Consider the following 18,174-nt stretch of genomic DNA (forward strand, 5'->3'; position numbering starts at 1 on the left):
AAGCACATGGAATAAGTAAAAACACAGTTTTAGAGACACATCAACAAAGTGCAAGCTCTACACTGCTGAGTCTTCACATAGTACAAAATTAAAGTATAGATTATGCTGGGTTTAAATTAAGGTTATAATTAGGATAATTTAAAGAGCAATTTTGAGATGAGTTTTGAACAAGGTTTGTAAAAAGCTTGTGTGTGTATGTGTGAATTGGCAGGTGGGGGTAGGGATTTACAGCAAGAAAAGCAAGTGCCTTGGAAAGGAGAACCTGTAAGATAGAGCAAGAAACACTAACCACCATTGCAAGGTGGGTTTCCAGAGTCCTCAACTTGAACTCATGCGCCCCAGTGCTCAGCTCCCTGTTTTGTCCACTTACTATAATTTTTCTGTCTATTTTTGACAGAACTAGTGACAAATCCCTGCAACTACTCCATGGCAAGCATTGAGTACATTTTGTCCTTTCTCGCTATCTCAGGTTTTTGCCAGTTTTATACACCACAAGAGCCAGTTTTGATTTATGTAAAGGTGGCTAATGAACTGAACAGAAGTGGCCAAATTCAGATTATCTCTCTGATGAAAGTCGTAGTCCTATTCTCATGCTACATACTCCATGTCTTTAAATCAGAATCTTAATGATTCATGTCAAACTATTATCTCTGCAATTTCTTTAAGTTACCAATAAATAAAACCAAGATTTTCTGAAGAGCAGTTGCTAACTGCTTGACCCTCAAACTGTGCTTCCAATTCTAGTTATTCATGAACTCCAAAATTTATATCATACCTGCCTTTTCTCTTTAAATTTCCTTGTGTTTTGTTTGCCTGGGTTTTATTTTGTTTTTGGTCTTTAGGGGACTTTTACTTTGCATCCCTCTGCCCCTTGTTGCCTGCCCTTCTTCTCATCACAGAGGTGAATACCAACCTCAATTCCTTGAGCTTCCCAGCAAGCGCTCTAGCCCTGAGTTACATTCCCAGCCTCTGTTTTTCTCTTCTAATATCAAGGATGTCGAAGAATTTCTATACACTTATATGAACTGGTTTTGAGAACCTCCTGTCTATTGCAATGTCCCTCCTCATCTTCCACTTTACCCTTCTGCTTTTTTTATTGTAGACAGAGTTTTCCTGTCCCACCTGCTCCCAAATAACTGACACAAAGGATTAATATTATTTATAAATGATTGGCTGATAGCTCAGGCTTGTTGATAGATAACTCTTACACTTAAATTAACCCATATTTCTTATCTATGTTTCACCAAGTGGCTCAAGGCTTGTTAGCTCATTTTCTATATGTCTTGCTTCCTTAGTGGCTGGCTGGCATCTCTTCTGACTCTGCCCTTCTTCTTTCCATCATTCTCAGTTTGGCTTTCCCACCTAACTTTATCCTGTTCAGCAACTGGCCAGTCAGCTTGTTTATTAAACCAATCATAGCAACATATTCACACAGTGTACAAAGGATTATTCCATAGCATTAGATCTCTTATCTCAAAGCCACTAGGCCCATGAGATAGTTGGCCAACACTGACCTCAAAGGTATTCCTGTCCACGAAATGACTTAGGAGCCTATTCTTCATTGGCAACCTGAGGAATGTTTGCTTGAGGCACAAGAATTTTCGAGCCCTGGAAATATTGAAGAGATATACCTCATAAACATATTTGCTTCCTATGCTTGACTTCATTAATTCTTCTGTCTTCTAGATAATCCATACAAGTAGCACCTGCTTAGGAATCTATGTAGGTCCTTGTTTTGGTTGTTTTTTTTTTTTTTACTCTTTACTTTTTTGGGGCCCGCCTCCCAGCTCCCAACTAAATCACACATGGAGGCTTATTCTTAGTTATAAATGCCTGACCTTAGCTTGACTTGTTTCTTGCCAGCTTTTCTTAACCTAAATTATCTCGACTATCTTTTGCCTCTGGGCTTTTTCCTTTTCTTACTTTTGTAATCTTATTCAGTGGCTGGCTGGTGGCTGGGTTGCTGGTGACTGGACCCTTCTTTTCTTGCTCCTTGCTCCTTCTTCTTTCTCCTCCCAGATTTCTTCTTCTATTTATTCTCTTTGCCTGCTAGCCCTGCCTAGCCTTTCTCCTGCCTTGACATTGGACATTCAGCTCTTTATTAGACCATCAGGTGTTTTAGACAGTCACAGTAATACAGTTTCACAGAGTTAAACAAATGCAACATAAAAGAATGCAACACATCTTTACACCATTAAAGCAAATGTTCACAGCATCTTAAAATAATGTTCTACAACAGCTCCTGGCCTCTAGCTCAGTATTTTTATTTTTAGGACAATGTTTCATCATGTAACTCTGACTGGCCTTGTCACTATGTAGACTTGGCTGGCCTCAAATTCAGAGACTCTCCTGTCTCTGTAGCTAGATTTTTTTTCCCATGGAAAGCATCTACTTCTAAATCCATGTCCTGCCTGCTGAAAGGATTTCTATTTTTCAGTTTCCTAAGAACCAGGCAGCAGTCTTCTTTTATCAGCAACAGGCATACTGTGTGCCGCCATATTAAAATTAGACTTAAGAGTCGAGAGAATGGCCCAGTAATCAAGAGTGCTTACCACTTTTCCAGAGGATCCGAATTTCCCAGCACCCATGTCAGATAGTTCACACCTGAGGCAGGTAAGGCTGAAAGCACTGGGCCATGCCTTAAGCAAAGAAAGAGCTGTGACATGCACAGAGAGCACTCTGGCCAGAGGAAACCTGACCCATAAACTCCAAACTGGAAGGTGATGATGTACAGCCTCAGAGCCAACCAAGAAATGCCACAGTAGCTAGGAGCAGAGTCTGCCAAAATATTCACACATAAAAACCTCAGCCCTTTGTTCAATAAAGGCGGGATTGCTTGCAAACCTCCCAGAGTCTGTGTTGTTGACTCTGCATCTGCTTACCCCCTGCTGCTAGGATCAGAGACAGCAGGACCCCAGCTGCAGAGCCAGCAGCACACACCCACCTGTTAACATCTAACACCTTCTCTTGGCCTCTGTAGGCATCTGCACACACACAAACATGGACACACAAGCATGCCACACACATACACACACATTCCCAATAAAAATTAATTTTTCAATTAGGCTTAAGGTTTTATCTACTCAATCACTTACTTAAAGGAAATTCTTAGTAAAGGTTCCTATTCCTGTGAAGAGATACCACATGCACAGCAACTCTTATAAAGGAAAAGTATTTAATTGGGGATAGCTTACATTTCAGATGTTTACTCCATTATCATTATGGTATGCAGGTAGTCATGGTGCTAGAGAAGGAGCTGAGAGTTCCACATGTTGATCTCCAGTCAGCAGAAGCAGTCTGTGTCATACGGGGCATAGTTTGAGCACAGGAGACCTCAAAGCCCACCAGTGACACACTTTCTCCAACAAGATTATACCTACTCCAACAAGTCCACACCACCTAATAGTGCCACTTCCTCTGGGGGTCATTTTTTTTTTCACACTCTCTTAGGCTGCAATTGTGAAATGAAGCAAGTGAGGCAGTTTGGAGACGATGTAGGAACATGGGATCTATGCAGCTATTGCAGTACAGAGTACACGGATTTCATGACTGTTTGAATTAGATAGTGCTCAGTTCATTACCTGTAGCAAAGCCTAATGGACCCAATGATGAACAAGTCCCTCCAGAGTTAGCTTCAGGCCAGAAGTTCCCCATAAAATATTAACTACTGAAAAGCCCCTCTCTGTTTATCTCCTACTTGGAGTTATCAAGACTATTCAGTATCTGAGTTTGCTGAAGAAACTTCAAATACTTGAAACACAGAAATTATGAAGATCAGTTCCTAGAACACCTTGACTGAACCTTTGGGGTAGCCACTAAACTCCCATTTCTTATGATCTCCAAATGAGGATAGCTCCAAAAAAATTTTGCTTATTTTGTAAATAATAAGATCTACTGTACTGGATCAAAATTTAATAGTTCCCAGCAAACAAGATTACACACTAGAGTCAGGGAACTGATGCATCCCTGCAGTGGGATAACAAAGATGTATGGGATTGGGGGCTGGAGAGATGGCTCAGCAACTAAGAACACTGACTGCTCTTCCAGAGGACCCAGGTTCAAGTCCCAGCACTGACATCACAGCTTACAACCATCTGAAACTCTAGTCTCAGTGGATCTGTTGCCCTCTTCTAGTCTCTGAGGGCATTGCACACAAGTGGTGCATGGACAGACATGCAGGCAAACCACCCATACACATGAAATAAAACAAACAAATTTCAAAAAAACAAAAATATGTATGGTTTCTTCTACCAAAGATAGCAAACTTCTGGCAATTCCTATAAACTACCTCTACCCTAAGTGCAAAACAGCTATAGTAATTGGTTCTAGAAAGATGAAACCATCTAGTAGCAGATATAACTAGAGTCTCTACTGGTTTTGTTCCCAGTAATCTCCTCTAATTATTTAAGAATCAGATGGTAAAGCCATAGAGAGCCTATTAATTTTTGTACTTATCTCTTAGGAAACAACTTACAGGGTTTGCTCCCTGTTTTAACACACAAGGAAAATGCTAAGTGACTTCTATTTGTTCTTCCAAAATACCCATCCTTATTTTGTAAGAGAAACAGCGGGGATCGTGCCTATTCCCAAAATACCCATTTCAACAAGTGATGCTGGATCTGAGAATACGACCCTGTCCCCCATCCCCACCCTTTTAATGGGGTGGGGGTGGGGGTGTTAATTCTACTGTGCAATAACCTCTGAACACTCATCTCTGTAACATAATTATCCCAGCCCCCACAAGCTGTCTTCCTAGGACTCAGTGATAGCTCTGAGCCAGTATCCGGCATTTCCCAGGTTTGTTTCCATTTCCTCAGCGCTTAGGTATTCAGTTAACAACTGCCAGGCACTGTAGAAAGGAGAAGGCAAAAGGTTCAGTGTGCCTCTGTGGTGTTAAGCAGGATGTTTCCTTAGAGACACTGGCCTCCCCTTCACTGGGTGATGGGTCTGTGAACTCCAAATTCTCTAGCACATTGGCTCCAGTGAGGTCTCTGTTCACCAGACCTAGAATAGCTTTGGTTAAATAAATCAAGACACACCTTAATTGGCTGTCTGTCTATTTCATTCCTGGGGACCCCATGATTAATTAACCACAGTCAGAAATTTCTGCTACTGAAGCCATTTCCGGGTCCCCAAGTGTAGCATCTGGCTATTAAAACAATACCCACTTTGCTTCAGACTGTTAACAGTCATCACCTGGGCCAGGCCTCAGCTGGCCTTGCACAGCCCCACCGAGACCAGGAATGCCATTTTTATTACGGCTCCCTCTCCATGATTCCCAGTTCAGGAAAAGGCGAGCCAGTAGAGCACTTTAAATATTTGGGTTTTTCCTTTTTCTCTCTGTTTTTCTTGGCAAGTGAAAGAAGTCTTCATGGCCCTGGCAGGATACAGGGGTGAAACACATGATGCATTTAACCAGCCTTCTCATCTCCCAAAGTCTTTCAATTCTTTCCTCTACATTTTGTCACCGACTCTCTGGCTGTTCGTTTCATCTAATGAAGCCAACGGTGGGTTCCCACTTGTTTTAGCAAACCTAGAAAACTTTTTACTAAAGCCAACTTTGTGAGCTATCACACTGACTGTAATATGTCTTATGAATGAACATAACAAATAGAGCTCATTTGTGTTCCCAGAGAAAGTTTAGATTTCTAGCATTGCTGCCCACTAAAATAATATGGATAGTTTACGAAATATGACGCCTATTACAAATGGCGCCTCTCCCAGGCAAAATCAGTGTCTCTGGGGTTGGATTGAGCACCTTCAGTTTTGCAGATCTGCCCAAGTGGTTTTAGTCCACAGTGAGGCCGAATCCTACTTGTACAGCAGTTGCCATCCACTCCTAAGGTTGTTTCCGATACCACTCACACTATGCTAACAGTGTACATTGTAGATCCTTCTGAGAGCTATTACTGAGATCAGCCTCATAAACAATATTCCCTTCTGTGCCCCCCAACCCTGCAATCTTCCAAGAATTTGGAAGCATGCACACTTAAATGGATTATTCATATTATCATAGTTACATTTATGACAGTGCCAAGCTCCGAGTAAACAGGTAACATCAGCCTGCACTGCCTTTGTACTTAGATTTAACTGCCGGGGAGGGTTTCCTGGCCCTGGAGCTGCTGCCATGTGCGGCCAGCCCACTCTTTGTGCTGACTCTCTTGCACATCGAAGAGTGTTCTGCAGTGTTTATGTGATCTATCCATCAGTACCCTCATCTCTTGTTTAACTGCCCAAAATTAATCTAGACACTGCTAAATATTTCCTGGGGAAGAGGGGTCAATATTGCCCTAAAACTGGCTTACGATATTTAATTTTTAAAAATTTGTTGTCAGGGTCTCACTATGTAGTCCTGGTTGGCCTGGAACTTGCTATGTAGATCAGGCTGGCCTCAAACTTACAGATATCCACTTACCTCTGCTTCCTCAGTGCTAGGATTGAAGATGTGTGCCACCGTTCCTGCTAAGAACTTATATTTTAACAGTTACATGTTAAATGTATTCAACTTCCCTCTACTGTTTCTAATCTTGGATGTTTAAATCTTTTCGATACTTTACCAATCAGGAAAACTCCCCTTCCCAGGGATGATACATACCCTTCTACAATTAATCTGTCCATATCAGGATTTCAACAGTGTTTTATGCTGCTCTGAGGGGTTGTACTTACGTCTCTCCTAAGCTGAAACAGGCCATTCTGCCTTTCCATCCTATGCCATTTACTGATGAAGAAATTGAGCCCATTGTTCAACTGTTTCATTGACACTCTGGGTTGCCAAAGTTATGTAACTTGTTTCTCTGTCCCCAAGTTTCCTGTAAACTAGACGTTACATCCTCAAACCTGAGTAGATTTAGGCCAAACACCATCCCTTGGCACATCAGCTGGTACATATTGGATGGGGTCCCATGTTATAGGTGATTCTACTATTATGAGGCTGATAGTGTTACATCTTGGGAATACCTGTTCCACCACAGCCTTTCAATCAATAGTTTCAGCACCTGCTAATGCTTGGCGCAAACTCCCCTTCAGGAGCTGTGATGTTTTCATTTTCTAGAGGTCCATTTTTGATACAAACTATTTCATGTAGGCGCTAAAGCAGATAAACACAGACCTGTAGGTTGGGGCTAGAAGGATGAATTTGGGAGTTATTCACATACAGGGAGCATTTAGCACCCATTATTAAATGTAATTACCGAGGGGGAGGGGTCCGGAAATGAGCTCTCCCTTCCTCACCTTAGTCACAATCAGCACTGCAAGGGGAGCGGAAGTGTCGGGAAGGCACAGCTACCTCTCTACACCACCCTCATAGCTTTGCATCAAGTTTGCTTGGACTGTGAGAATTGTCCCCGTTGAACTTACTGCCTCTGCTCGAATGTTTTCTTCTAGTTAAATCTGTCAGATGAATTCCCAGACTAAAACACTTGAGGGAGCAGAGAATGCATGCTTAGCAGGCAAGAGTCTAGGTTCAATGTTTAGAACCAACAACATTTTCTTCTTTGTGTATTTCATTTTTGAGATCATAACTTGATTGTAATATTTCTCTCTTCCATTTCCTCCCTTCAAACCCTCTCATATACTATGAAGCATGATCTCAATTAGTTTTAACAATAAAAACCCGGAATCAGATATTGAGGGTGAAAGCTGAAAGATCAGAGAAGCAGAGCAATAGGCACTAGAGACTTCTTAGGAATCCTCAGATCGAAGCGGGGGGTGGGGGGTGGAGGTGGGGGTGGAGGGGCAAGATACTGTCTCCACCAGCCTTATACTCCTGTCTCTGCCTCCCTAGTCCTGGGATTAAAGGCATGCACCACCACCACCTGGCTCTGTTTCTCTTTTAGACTGGTGTAATCTTTTGTAGCCTAGAGTGGCCTTGAACTCCTGATCTTCCTGCTTCCTCCTCCCAAGTGCTGGGATTAAATGTGTATGCCACCACTGCCTGGCCCCTATGGTTAACTAGTGGCTGGCTCCACCGTCTGATCTCCAGGCAAGCTTTATTTGTCAGAACACAAACAAAATACCATGTAATACTACCTTCCCATTTCTTGCTCTCCTTCAAATTCATGGCCATTTTTTTTTTTAATTGCTACAAAACCATCTTCCCCACTTGAACTGCTGTGAGGACAAAGCCCCGTTGCCTACAGTCACCACATAAGTCTCTTTCTATGTGACTCTTTTCTACCTGCCTAAGCTTAAACCTTACCTTCTTACCTGTTATTGTCTACTTAATACAAACCTAGTCACCTGGAAAGAGGAAGTCACATCTAAAGAACTCTCCAGAGCACAGTGGCATGTGGCCATGTCTGTGTAGCATTTTCTTAATTGCTAATTGACACAAAAGAGTCCAGGCAAGTGTGGGTAGTGCCAGCTCTGGGCAGGTGGGCCTGGGCTGTATTAGAAAGGTAGCTGAGGGAGTCATAGGGAGCAGACCAGTAAGCAGCATTTCCTACGTGGTCCCTGCTTCTGCTCCTGCCTGGAGTTCCTGTCTTGCTTTCCCTCAATGATAAATTGTAATCTGTCAGCCAAACAGATCTTCTCCTCTCTTAGGTTGCTCTTGGTCACAATGTTTACCACAGCAACAGAAAGCAAACGGCACCTGATGGCAGGTTCCCCAAACATTCCAAACCACTTAGCACTGTTGTAACTTTTATTCAGCATCTTTTGGAAGGGCTTATTTGATGAATACCCTACCCATATTCTATGTTTGAGCTACAGAAAATGCACCTATAAAATATTTCTGGACCACCAATTAAATATCCTGCTTTCCATGTAGTTGTATACATGTTACAAAATGTGACCCGAATGCAATGCTTTACAAAGTGAGCACAGACATGATCATTTACTGCTTTCTCAGTTAATAACCCTTGTATATGTAAGTATTGTTCTACAAAATTATAAACTAGAATATTCATGAGCTGTTAACCAAATGCTCTGGTTCTTCTAAGCACACAGGGCTTATATATGTTGAGGTTCCCTTGAAGGAAGGAGTGGCCCTGGTACTCATTATGGCTAATGAAGTATAAGCAGGGATGACTTGCTAGAGGCCATTAGACCCAATACTTGATTTATTTCTTCCTTCTTTTTCCCTTATGGAGGTCTGGGTTGCAATGGAGTCTTTATCAGCCAGGGTCCCTGTGCCAAGAACATGTCAACTTGTTGGAATGTAGAATGAGTAAGAAATAAATGTTGCTTGTATGAAACCACTAAGTTTGGGGATTGTCAGCACAGCACAGTGCAGCCAATCCTAGTTGGCATGCCCAGGAGATGGGGATGGGGCAAGGGCTGAGGATTGCAGTAAGGCTGAAAGCCAAGCCAAGCTGCTGGGGAGTTAGTTACATCCCTACAGAGCAGGCAGGGCTTCCCACTCAAGCACATTTAGTGTTTGAGAACTCTCTAAAGAGGGTTCGTCATATGAGTACAGCATGTCGAGCAATGTGCTGGCTTCCGTGACAGAGACATCAGTGGTATTCACATACACATAAGTCATGACTGAGGGAAGCACCTCCAACCACTGCTATGCATCTTTTAGGGAGAGGAGTCAGCATTGCCCCACAGTTGTTGGTTTTAAACTTCACTCACACTGCTGCAGATCTTAAGGGGAAATATCTCCATGTCATTATGACTCTCATCAGGTTCCCAGAGTGACGGTTCTCAGGTTTGTATCCTCCTGGCCATGGTGCTCCATTCTGACTACCCCTCTTAGTCAGGACACTCCAGAAGCATTAGTTAGAATTGGCTTAGCTGTCTGTTTCTTGTGGTTTGCATTTACTACCCCAGGGTAGGATGGCTATCAGTTTTTTTATCTTGTGAAAGTTTTAATATATATCCTTCCCAAGAAAGTAGGTGTTCTGCGAGGTTTCTGCTCAATGGCGTCTGCAAGGACTCCAGAGCTGCTATGCCTCTGGGAAGTGGGAGGACTCCAGAGCTGCTATGCCTCTGGGGATGGGGGAGGACTCCAGAGCTGCTATGTCTCTGGGAAGGGGGAGGACTCCAGAGCTGCTATGCCTCTGGGGATGGGGGAGGACTCCAGAGCTGCTATGCCTCTGGGAATGGGGGAGGACTCCAGAGCTGCTATGCCTCTGGGAATGGGGGAGGACTCCAGAGCTGCTATGCCTCTGGAAGGAGGGAGGACTCTAGAGCTGCTATGTCTCTGGGAATGGGGGAGGACTCCAGAGCTGCTATGCCTCTGGGAATGGGGGAGAACTCCAGAACTGCTATGCCTCTGGAAGTGGGAGGACTCCAGAGCTGCTATGCCTCTGGAAGGAGGGAGGACTCCAGAGCTGCTATGTCTCTGGGAAGGGGGAGGACTCCAGAGCTGCTATGCCTCTGGGAAGGGGGAGGACTCCAGAGCTGCTATGTCTCTAGGAAGTGGGAGGACTCCAGAGCTGCTATGCCTCTGGGAAGGGGGAGGACTCCAGAGCTGCTATGTCTCTGGGAAGGGGGAGGAGTCCAGAGCTGCTATGCCTCTGGGAAGGGGGAGGACTCCAGAGCTGCTATGTCTCTGGGAAGGGGGAGGACTCCAGAGCTGCTATGTCTCTGGGAAGCGAAATGGCTTCAGTGCTTCACAGTAACTTTTCTGTGAATAAGTGAAAATAAATCTTTACACGTTTAAAGTTAAACATGTTAAACATGTTAAAGTTTTGTACACATCTATTAGGAAACTCACTGAATTTATAAGATTAGCAAAATAGTAAAGATTTTAAAATATTTTGATGCTGATCTACCCAAGGCACATGGAGACTTGGTTACACCACAGGAGACAAAGAATACTGTTGGCACAACCCTCTTTTCAGATCTCTTAAATAAACACATGCGAACATTTTGATCCATTAAAGTCATCCATGTGCCTGCTGCTTGAAAGATTTCGAATAGAAAATTCCTCCCTCCTCACCAGAAAACAGCAGTGAGGAAACCACCCAGAGACAAAGGTAAATACAGGGGTGGGGGTGGGGGGCCTCTATAATCTCTCAGAGCACCTGTCACCCAGTCAGAGCTAGAGAGAAAGCCTAACCCCAACCTGAGGTCCTCAGACACCCGAGACTGTGGCTGACAGACAGGAGCAGAGGGGTCTCATCTGTGGAATTTCACCATCCAGTAGTAGGACATAGTGACTAAAATAGTTTGAATTTCTGAGACTATCAGACTAGCAGCTACCCTTCATTTCCCATCACCTGCCTATGAAAAGCCTGCTAAAATTATGGAGAAACCACATTTATCTCAAGTTGGAAAAGATATTGACTGATAATATAAACACTTTCTATTTCATTTTATTTATTTCTTTATAATTTTTAATTAAAAATTTAGATATTTCTTTATTCTTGAGTCTTTCTTACATGTATAAAATGGAATATGACCATAGGTGCCCCCAGTTTCTCACTCCAACTTCCCTTATATCTCTTCAAACATGTTTCCCTCTTAGTTAAGGTTTCTATTGCTGTGAAGACACCATGACCATGGTGACTCCTATAAAGGAAAATATTTATTTGGGGTGGCTTACAGTTCAGAGGTTTGGTCCATTATCATCATGGTGGGACACAATGGCATGCAGGTATACCAGCGCTGGAGAAGCAGCTGAGAATTCTGCATCTTGACTCAAAGGCAACAGGAAGTAGACTAAGACACTGGGTGTGGCCTAAGGATATACAAGACCTCAAAGCCCAGTCTCAGTGACACACTTTCTCCAACAAGGCCACAACTACTCCAACAAGGCCACACCTCCTAATAGTGCCACTCCCTATGAGCTCAAGTGGCCAATTACATTCAAACTACCACTCTCTCCCAACTTCCTAGATTTTATTGTTTTATGTTTGTTTTTATAACCCACTAAGTTCAGTTAGTGCTACCCTTACATGCATGTGTGTGGGACCATCCACTGGAGTGTGGGAATCTATTGTGAAATATTATTTTAAGGTATGTTAAATTTGTGTATGCTGTGGAACATTTGCTTTAATGATGCAAAGATGTGTTATATTCTATGTTACATTTAACTCTGTGAAACTGTGTTACTTTGCCTGTCTAAAACACCTGATGATTTAATAAAGAGCTGAACGGCCAATAGCAAGGCAGGAGAAAGGACAGGCAGAAAGAATAAACAGAGGGAGAAATATGGGAGAAAAAGATGAAAGAAGGAATGAGAGAACAAGGAGAGGAGGACATTAGGGGCCAGCCACACAGCAAACCACAGAGTAAGAAGTAAAAAAAGGTATACAGAAACAGAGGGAGATAAAAGCCCAGAGGCAAAAAGTAGATGGGTTAATTTAAGGAAAGCTGGCAAGAAACAAGCCAAGCTAAGGCCGGGCATTCGTAATTAAGAAAAAGCCTGTGTGTGATCTATTTGGAAGCTCAGTGGTGGGACTCCCAAAGAGCCAAAATAGTAAAAACAATCAACAACAGGAATCCTACCAGCGGGCACATCCTCAATAAAGGATCATCTCCCTTTAAGCAACCATCCATGGTCAAAGACTCTTAGTAAGGAGTGGAGCCTGGAGATCACTGAAACCATCTAGGCCAGGATTTTGGCCAGTCTGATCTTATATAGATCTTGTGCAGTAACCACAGCTGCTGTGAGATCATTGTGGCAGTAATCATGCCCAGAAGGCAGCATTTCATGGCACTCCTTCCTCTCTTCAGTTCTAACATTCTTTCTGCCTCAGATTCCTTGATATTCCGAGCCTTGTGGTAGAGGACTTAATATAGATGTTCTGTCTGGAGTCAAGCAGTCTCTGTTCTCAGCTCTGTGACTGGTGATGCATCTCTCCATAGGCTTCTGTCCACTGCAAAGAACGCCTTTTGGCTCGAGGTTGACAGCAGCCCAGGTCTGTGGGTTTAAATGTAAATATTTAGAAGGCAATTTGACAACATGGCCATTTAGCAAGACAAGATAGCAGGTTCTACAAAGGCCCTATGGCCTCCCAAGTTAAGGGCTTTCAAACAGTATTACATGTCAGGCAGGAAATCCTAAGTAAATTTCTCATTTGAATTTATACTTTTGTACTTACTGTTTAGTTGTTTTACCTTCTCATTTGAGTATGCTTTTATGACTATACTTTCTCTATACCTCTGCACCTACTTTATAATATTCTTTTATGTATAACTCATATACCTTGCTTCTCATTAATATTCCATTTTCCCTCTTTTCCCATTCTTTCATCATTTCACTCCATATAATTTTTGAGCTATGGACTAAAACATAAAATCAAATCTAAGTTATATTTTTCCTACTCAGTACACTATTGACACTGTTTCTCAAATTTATCAGTGACAAAAGTGAAGTCTATGAATGTCTTCTCCTGTAGGTTAAGACGGGGACTCCTATGAAACTAGTCTCTGTTACTTCTATGACTTCAGCAGGCTTCTGCCTAACTAGTAGTGGGAATAAGAATTCAAGTGAAGAGACCTCACCAAGAAGACTCACATAAAGCAGAACAAAAATGAACAAGCAAATTTGGAAAACAGAATGCAAAACAAATCTGGAGGACACATCACTTTGCAGCAGATGTGCAAAACACAAGAGATGCACATTTTTTATTATCAACCTTGAAAGTCAGGAAAGCTTAAAATAATGTATTTTTAAGCTCTGAAAATAAGTAATTGTCAACCTGTAGTCAGAATTTTCCCGTGTCCCACCTGGTCCACAGCCACTCAGACCCAAGTAAACACACAGAGGCTTATATTAATTAAAACAGCTCAGCCATTAGCTCAGGCTAACTATTGACTAGCTCTTCCACTTAAACTCAGCCCATTTTTGTTAATCTATATGTTGCCACTGTGACTTTACCTGTATGCCATTACATGTTGCTCCCTGGATGGCAAGTTGGCGTCTCCTGACTCAGTCTTTCTCTCCCAGAATTCTCCTTGGCTCTTGTCCCACCTATACTTCCTGCCTGGCTACTGGCCAATCAGCATTTTATTTATCAACCAATTACAGCAACACATTCACAGCATACAAAGAGACATTCCCCCATCATCAACTCAGATCCCTATACCCACAAGTTATCTTTTTAAATTTCAAAACAAGGATATAGTAAGCTATCACTGACAACCAAACCAACACTGCAAAAAACAAGCAAATGAACAAAAATCAAACAAAACCGGAAAACTTATGGGGATACTATACATACAATAAGAAATACAGTGTTTTATTCATAAGAGCACAGGAAAGAATAAGCCTCATGAGAGGAAAAGATCAGGAAAGTAAAGTGATCAATACTTTCTTTACAGTATTGAAAATTATACTGAGATGAAATGAATTAGTTGAAAATTAACTAGGTAGAGCAGAAGTTAAGACTGTTTTGAGGAATGGTTCACCTACCTGTTGTAGAATATTATTTTAAGATGTGTTACATTTTTTTATGCTGTGGAACATTTGTTTAATGATGTAAATATGTGTTGCATTCTTTTAAGTTGCATTTGTTTAACTCTGTGAAGCTGTGTTACTTTGCCTGTATAAAACACCTGATGGTCTAATAAAGAGCTTAAAGGCTAATAGCAAGGCAGGAGAAAGGATAGGTGGAGCTGGCAGGCAGAGAGAATAAAGAGGGAGAAATCTTAAAGGAGCAAAAAAAAAAAAAAAAAAAAAAAAAAGATCAAAGAAAGAGGGGAAGAAGGAGGAGGATTCAAGGGGTCAGCCACCCAGCTACATAGCCAGCAATGGAGTAAGAAAGAAAGAAAAAAGATATACAGAAATAGTAACAGGTAAAAGCACAGAGGCAAATGATAGATGGGACAATTTAAGTTAAGAAAAGCTGGTTAGAAACAAGCGAAGCTAAGACTGGGCATTTACAATTAAGAGTAAAGAGCAAAGGAGTAAAGAAGTAAACACCACCTACCTTGCTTTGACTTTGAGTGAACTCATTTTGTTGGCCAATGTGGCTGTTAAATTTCTATATTATGCGATGTCTACCCTGGTTTTCATGAACACAGGACTCTAGAAGAAGTAATTTACAATGTGTCTTCTACCAAATTATGCACATTAAAATTGATAGATATTTTTGGAAACTTTAACAAATTTTAAATATAGAAAGTAACCTTTCCATAATTATAATTTATATGAAGCAATCTCACTTCTTATGCTATATGTAAGTAAATATATTTTATATATAATATTTATATTAACATATATCCATAGACTTTACATTCACTAGAATAAATATCACCTAAGGAGTCCTAAAAACTTGTATGAGTTCAATCTTTTATGTGTTGTCTGTCCAGTCCTTCTATGGAGTTCCAAGTTACCAAATTTGACTGTCTACCTTGGAACATGATGTCTCCTTCTGTGTCCTTTTCATTTCACAACCTCTTTTGCTTTGGGTTAGTTATAAGATTTCAAGAAGAGAGATTAAAATGAATCCTGCTCAGATGACTATAACCAATTTCATAAAAGCAATTAATGTTTTGATAAATATTTTTAAAGTCCTGTTCGTTTAGAATAGTTACTTAGAATATTATCATTTGAAATAACTATACTTCACATGCATGTAAAGTTACTTTAATTTTGAAATGACAACTTTGAATGATTTTTGGATGGCATGTAACTACAAAAGAGATCATCTATATCTGGATTTGTAATTTTGTATGTTCATCTTATTGTTTTAGAAATTCTCTATCCATCAATCAGAGTAATAAAATCTTTTTTTTTTTTTTTTTTTTTTTTGGTTTTTCAAGATGGGGTTTCTGTGTGTAGCTTTGTGCCTTTCCCGAAACTCACTCGGTAGCCCAGCCTGGCCTCGAACTCATAGAGATCCACCTGCCTCTGCCTCCCTAGTCCTGGGATTAAAGCCGTGCACTACCACTGCCCGCACAAAGTAATAAAATCTTATGCAAAGACACCTTACTTAAAGTCTTTATTGAGCTCAACTCATACTGTACATGGACTTCATCCTTGGCTGCAGTAATTGGTTCACAATTTTACAACATCATTTCTTGAATCTATTGTCCAATTGAAAATGTAATTTAACCATCATTTCTGTTGTTGACAAAATACTAATAACACTCAGCAATAATGTTCTACTTATATTTCACAAAATCATTCTTGAGGAACTGCTAATAAAAATAATATATAGAATACTGGTGAGTATAAAGAGTTAAACTATCTATAGATGAAAAGTATATATAATTGACTTTAAAATAATTATCATTCATATAACACATATTTACATGTAATTTTTGCTTTAAAACCCATTCATTTCTTACAGATTGACTTTTAGAGTTGCAAAGGACCCTAAGGATCATAAAGTGACTTATGTGAGGTGATGCATTTGTCAGGTTAATCTATCATGGAAAAAATGTTCCAATGGAAACAAAAAGATAAAGAAAAGGAAACAAAGGATTTTACACAAGTAAAAATCCACTAAGCTTTATCAAACTAAGATAAATGAAATCTTAAAAGTCAATGTAACCAGGTTGGTAGAGTTGAAAAAGTTTACTTTATCATCTGAATCCTAGAAAAGCAGTTATTCACAAATTGTGGGAGAATGAGTTGGTATAAGTTATCAATGCATAATCTGGTAAAATTTATCAAAATTATAATTTAATATATACTTCATAAAAATACAGAAATCAACACTAAGAATGTAAACTTAACTTTGTGTGAATTATGCCAATTTTTCAAAGTAGAAAAAGCTAATAAGGTATCTTGAAAATAAATTCCTTATTTCTTTAGAGAGCAAGAGATTGATGCATATTTACTGGTATGCAAGAAACTCTTCATCTATTTTGTAAACAAGTCAAGTATCTGAACTCAGCTTTCTTCACTTGTCATTCATAAGTGCTTCATAGAGTCAGTAGATGAACTCAATTCTGATAACATTTACATTTCTATAAATTTTTGCAATTAACATTACTGTTAAGTAACTTGTGTTATATAGACAGGCAAATAACCCACTATTCTTCAGGAATCAGCTAATTATATATCCTTCCTTTGGTCTCTTCAGTGTTGCTTTTTATACAGATCAGTATTTCATGTACATTTTATATGTAAATGTAATATGCATGTATATAGCTTTCAGACATCTAATCACGTTGTTATAAGCAAACCATTTGTAGCTTATTGGTCATCTGATTGTCTCTATTTCTAGAAACAGTTTTAGATCATTTGAAGGGGGAGATTATATTTTCATGTGTGGTACTTGTTCAAAAGAAGATCATTTTTATACTTTTATTGGATATAAATAAATTGCTTTTATTAAGTGTTTTGATTACACATGGCTATCAGAAGTAGGATCGCATCTGTCTCTCCACAGATTTGCTAATACTGGCTTTTTATAGTTAAGAGTTTGAAGAATATTAAGACAGTTATTGCTTTTTTCCACAAAGAAAATGTTTTTTTCTATATTGAAACAGAAAAATAGTATAAAATCACTTTAGAATACTGAAACAAATTTTAATTTGTTTTGTTAGTTCAGCATACTATAAAAATCAGCTATTTTCGTATTATAGATAATTTATGCTTTACTACTTCTGTCTACAGAGAGAAATATATAATACTAAGTAGAAACCAAGTTATTTAGCAAAGGATTCAATAAAGAGCCAACATAGGATACAACCACATCTTAGTTATTTTTCACTTACTTTCATGTTGCAAAATATAATTTTATTGCTTCCTTACTTTATTCATAGCACATTTCATCACTGTGTATATAGATGACCTTTTTCCAAAATATAAAATGGGTTATTTTAAATTATTTACTTATTTGTTCAATTAAGGTCTTGGCATGTAGTCTTGTAGGCATATAACTCAAGGCTGGCCTTGAGCTTTCCATCATCTTACCACAGACTTTATATGCTGGATTTGTAGGTGTGCCATAATGCCCACCTTAAAATTGTTTCTTTATTGCTCTCTATGATGCTATGCACTCATCTAATGACTAATCCCTAAGGGATTTTTGATGGTTTTCTCTGTCCTTTTATCTTCTCCCCTCTCTCTCCCTCCCTCCCTCCCTCCCGTCTTACTTTTGCTGTGTGCTGTGGGGTGTGTGTTTGTGTGTGTGTGTGTGTGTGTGTGTGTGTGTGCATGCAAGTGTGCATGCGAGTGAGCATGTGTGAATATACGACTGTGTGCGCATGTGTGCAGACAGAACTAAGGGTTTGTGTAAAGTTCAGTATCACTGAGTCACAGCCTCAGCCCAATCCTTAGTAACAAAATATAAACCTTTGCAACAAAATAACTATAAATTTGTAAAA

The sequence above is a fragment of the Peromyscus maniculatus genome, chromosome 10 (genome assembly GCF_049852395.1).
Source record: "Peromyscus maniculatus bairdii isolate BWxNUB_F1_BW_parent chromosome 10, HU_Pman_BW_mat_3.1, whole genome shotgun sequence".
Lineage (NCBI taxonomy): Eukaryota > Metazoa > Chordata > Mammalia > Rodentia > Cricetidae > Peromyscus > Peromyscus maniculatus.